This window comes from Entelurus aequoreus, linkage group LG02, assembly GCF_033978785.1.
Source record: "Entelurus aequoreus isolate RoL-2023_Sb linkage group LG02, RoL_Eaeq_v1.1, whole genome shotgun sequence".
Taxonomy (NCBI): Eukaryota; Metazoa; Chordata; class Actinopteri; order Syngnathiformes; family Syngnathidae; genus Entelurus; species Entelurus aequoreus.
Genome location: NC_084732.1, coordinates 19,402,879 through 19,408,565, shown reverse-complemented (window position 1 = coordinate 19,408,565; position 5,687 = coordinate 19,402,879).

Below are 5,687 nucleotides of genomic sequence, written 5' to 3'. Positions count from 1 at the left end.
AGGCCTTGCTTGTCAAAGATCCTCTATATAACAGGTGCTGTTTTGAGCAAAGGTATACATTGTTCATTTTAGATTTAGACAAAAAGTCACACGCTTGTGACAAAAAACGGCCATTAAAAAAAGCTATTTTTGACCCCACATATATTTTAACATGCATTTATATAATCAATCAATCAATCAATCAATGTTTATTTATATAGCCCTAAATCACAAGTGTCTCAAAGGGCTGTACAAGCCACAACGATAATCATATATATAATCATTGTGTTGGAAGATTTCACAACAAATATCATCACTTTAAATATTTCCATGAGTGTCCACCAGATGGTGCTACTTTCTCCTATTCAAAGCATGCAGAAAACTGTAGAGTGTTTCGTTCGTGTCGTTTTCTTGGGAATAAAACAACAAGAGTGGAGTCACGTACACGTACTGTACTTTGTACATTTTTGATTTGTATATGTTTCTGTTAAAATGATATCTAAAATACTTTTAGACCGGACTTTTGCGTTCATATTTCGCTGTGTTTAGTGCATTTTTGTCACGTTTCGCTTGATTGTAAAATATGTCAATATGACAATATTCACTGTTTTATCGTTCATAGCTAATATTGTAGATCACATTCTTTATTTTCATGTACATTCTGGGTGTCTCAATTAGTAAAAAAAAATTTAAAATTCCATTCCGTTTTTTCATGCTGTCCGTCATAACGTTTTTTAGCATTCAATCAGACATTATTGTGAGGTTTTGTATTAGGGTTCCTAAAAATAGATACACTGGCCCCCGGACAACTTTTTTTTTTCTAAATTTGGCCCCCCCGAGTCAAAATAATTGCCCGGGCCTGTTTTAGACAATCACCTTGTTTAAAGTGGAAAACTGTTTGAATGTGTTTGTTGTATTATTTTTGGGACGCAGACATGTTGGGTCATTTACTTATTGATTTTACAAATAAAAGAATTGTGTTACTAATAAAAAATTCAATATCATTAATACAAATATTGTTATCATTAATTATTATTATTATTATTATTATTGTTATTATTATTATTGTTATTGTTAGTGTCATTAATTTTAATTTTCCTGAGGGAACTCTCCTGAAGGAATCAATAAAGTAATATCTATCTATCTATCTATCTATCTATCTATCTATCTATCTATCTATCTATCTATCTATCTATCTATCTATCTATCTATCTATCTATCTATCTATCTATCTATCTATCTATCTATCTATCTATCTATCTATCTATCTATCTATCTATCTATCTATCTATCTATCTATCTATCTATCTATCTATCTATCTATCTATCTATCTATCTATCTATCTATCTATCTATCTATCTACACTACCGTTCAAAAGTTTGGGGTAACCCAAACAATTTTGTGGAATAACCTTCATTTCTAAGAACAAGAATAGACTGTCGAGTTTCAGATGAAAGTTCTCTTTTTCTGGCCATTTTGAGCGTTTAATTGACCCCACAAATGTGATGCTCCAGAAACTCAATCTGCTCAAAGGAAGGTCAGTTTTGTAGCTTCTGTAACGAGCTAAACTGTTTTCAGATGTGTGAACATGATTGCACAAGGGTTTTCTAATCATCAATTAGCCTTCTGAGCCAATGAGCAAACACATTGTACCATCAGAACACTGGAGTGATAGTTGCTGGAAATGGGCCTCTATACACCTATGTAGATATTGCACCAAAAACCAGACATTTGCAGCTAGAATAGTCATTTACCACATTAGCAATGTATAGAGTGTATTTCTTTAAAGTTAAGACTAGTTTAAAGTTATCTTCATTGAAAAGTACAGTGCTTTTCCTTAAAAAATAAGGACATTTCAATGTGACCCCAAACTTTTGAACGGTAGTGTATCTATTATCATTATTATGGGCCTGCTGCAATGCAAGCGCCCATTTACATGCTGCTAAGCAGATAGCAGGCCCATCAAAATTTCCGTGGAAATTTTCTAGTTGTAATTATTGTTATTATCATTATCAATATTATATATATATATATATATATATATATATATAAATATATATATATATATATATATATATATATATATATATATATATATATATATTATTTTTTTAAATATATTATTTATATATTTTATATACTATATATATATATATATATATATATATATATATATATATATATATATATATATATATATATAATTATATATATTTATATATTTTATATATATAATTTATATATATATATATATATATACTGTATATATGTATGTATATATATATATATATATATATATATATATATATATATATATATATATATATATATATATATATATATATATATATATATATATATATATATATATATATATATATATATATATATATATATATATATACACACAGCATATATATAAAATATATATATAAATATATATTTTTTTTTTTATAAATTATTTATATTTTATATTGTAATTATTGTTATTATCATTATCAATATTATATTGAATTTTTATTTATTTATCTGTTTATTCATTAAAAGTAAGTCCATTAAATATACTGGTCAATATTTTGCTACAGTTATGGAGGACCAGGTGGAGATGGATCTTGTCAAGAAGCCAGAGACCCCCAACCTAAAGACCCCGTCAGCCCCCCTTGAGTGGATACAAAGCGTTAGCCTGAGGCCCGGCCAGGACTCCCCACAGAGGTTCTGGACCACCGTCGTTAGATCAAAGACCACCCCCTCATTTTCTTCACTCTCCTTGCCGGATGTCCATCAGGTGACAGACCTTGGACCCTTATGATGTCATTGATGTCCGCATCCAGGATGTCCTTGTTTTGGTGTAATTTCTGAGGGCGCCTTTTTTTTCCCCCCAGGTGTCCGCCCGTCGCGGGCCGTGCTGAGCGCAGACCTCCAGGGCGTTGACAGTTGACACATGTAAAGGAGCCTCTGGACGATCAAAGGGTTGAACGCCATCCGCCCGAAACGGCTTCACTTTTTACGGCGTCTGGAGAGCATCCAGACACGCCAAGGTCACGTATGTCGTCCTCTTGGTGCGTTAAAGAAGACTTGGCGGGCTCGTGTTGCCTGGCCATTTGGAGTGAGCCGGGCAAACAGGTGGGGGGGGAATTCTACTGCATCTCCTTCCAGCTGCTTCTCTGTCAAATACACCATCAGCTGCTTTTCCACGTTTTCATGGATAAATGTCCCTCGTTTATACTCATTCTGCTTCAGTATCATCAGCAGTGCTAAACGAGTACTACTTTGCCATCCGCTACACAATCCTCATGTTTTTTGATGAATTCCTTCTTTAATTCAGCGAATTTTATCCGCTTTTTCTTCCTAGCAGTGTCCTTCACATTCCCCACGGTGTGTGTGAAGGCGGAGCTTTATTTTAAGATTTGTAGCGAAGCCTGCTTTTTTTGTTTGCTTGTTTTTTTTAGCGAAGCTAAAAAACATATGAAAGATTTAAATAGTGGGTTTTTTCAGTAACCTTAAAACAGCAGTGTCTGTAGCTGACTGACGGATTGTTGGTGGAGCATTATTTTAAGACGTGTAGCGAAGCCTTTTAAAAATAAAAAAATTTTACAAAGCTAAAAAATATTTAATAGATCTTTACCTAGTGTTTGTTTTAGAAGGTCCTTAAAAACCGCAGTGTCTGTAGCTGACTAAGGGATATTTTGCGGGCCTGTATTTTAAGATTTGTAGTGAAGCCTGTTTGGTTTATATGTTTTTTTTAGGTTTGTAAAAATAAAAAATAAGCTACAAAAAAAATAACAAAACAGGCTTCACTACAAATCTTAAAATACAGGCCCACCACAGTCAGTCAGCTACAGACGCTGTTGTTTATAAGGACCTTATGAAAACGGGTAAAGATCTTTATATGTTTTTTAGCTTTGTAAAAAAAAACAGGCTTCGCTACACTTTTCAATACAAAACTCTGCCAACTATCCATCAGTTTGACACTCTTTTTCAGGATCTACTGAAAAAAACACTATTTAGATCCATTGATTTTGTAGTTTTGTAAAAAAAAAAAAAAAAAAGGCTTTGCTACAAATCTTAAAATAAAGCTCTGCCAATTATCTGACAGTCTTTTACAGATGCTGCTGTTTTTAAAGCTACTGAAAAGAATTATTTTTTTAAATACTTTAAAAGTTTAGCTATTTAAAATAGTGTTTTGTATAACACCATGTAGCGAAGCCTGTCTTTTTACAAAGCTAAAAAACACATGAAGATCTTTACCCAGTGTTTTTTTTTTTAGTAGGTCCTTAAAAACAGCAGTGTCAAAACCTGACTGACGGATAATTGGCTGGCCTATATTTTAAGATTGGTAGTGAAGCCTGTTTTGGTTGTTTTTTTTAGGTTATTTTTACAAAGCTAAAAAATATATATAAAGGATTTAAATAATGATTTTTTTTTTCAGTAGATCCTGAAAAACAGCAGCATCTGGCATAGCTTTATTTTAAGATTTGTAGCAAAGTCTGTTTTTTGTTTTTTGTTGTTGTTTTTTTTACAATAGTGTTGTTTTTTTCAGTAGATCTTGAAAAACAGCAGCATCTGTAAATGGCTGAGCTCTATTTCAAGATTTGTAGCAAAGCCTGTTTTTTTTGTTTTTTTTGTATTTTTATTTTTTTACAAAAGTAAAAAACATAATGCATTTAAATAGTGTTTTTTTTCCCCAGTAGATCCTGAAAAACAGCAGCATCTGTAAACTGACTTTTGGATAAATGGCAGAGCTTTAATGTAAGATTTGTAGCAAAGCCTGATTTTTTGTTGTTTTTTTATTTTAATTTTTTTACAGAATAGTGGGTTTTGGATAAATGGCGGAGCTTTATTTTAATATTTGTAGCAAAGCCTGTAATTTCATTTTTATTTTTTTTACAAAACTAAAAAACAAAAAGTGTTTTTTTTCGGTAGATCCTGAAAAACAGCAGCGTCTGTGGTTAACTGACAAATAGTATTGTATTGAGACGTGTAGCGAAGCCTGTTTTTTTCTCTCTTTTTTTCACACAGCTAAAAACCATATCAAGTAGCTCTCTGACCAGTGTTTTTTCAGTAGGTCCTTTTTTTTTTTTTACAAAGCCACTTCCTACAAAGCAGCGTTTGTCTCGCTCAAAGCGGCCTCGCTATCTTCGCCTCCGACTTTACGACCGCCGCCAAAAACCGCAGCATGACAATCGCCGCGTTTCGCCTCCTGTTTTGCTAACCCTCCGCGTTTCTTCTCAAGGTTTTATCAGGAGAGAAACCCCGCCAGTGTCACGGGTCGAGTCTTCACACAGAGCGACAAATTACATTTCAAGTGCTTTTTTTTTTTTAAGATGAATCACATGTTTCCTTGTTTTGTGGACGGCAGAAAGGAGACGGATCGTCTTTCTCAGTGTTTTAAAAGACGGGATTGAAGATTACGACGGGCTCCTTTCACCGCCAGAATGAGGTCTGGAAACCAGAGCCGAGGCCCAGAGCCCCGTCTGCTTTTGTGGCGCTTAAACACACAGCAGTTGGGGACACTCTCTGTTAATGTCATCTCGCAGATCCAATTTCCCGGCGTCCCACAACCTCTGACACATATTCTCGCTGGCAGCATATTTATTCACAGCCCCAAGACGGAGATTTTGATATGAAGAGGGCAGAGTGACGAGGAGAGAAGCCCCTTCAGCCACCTTGTCAGGTGTGTTTGATTCCATAAGGTGATGTGGAGACG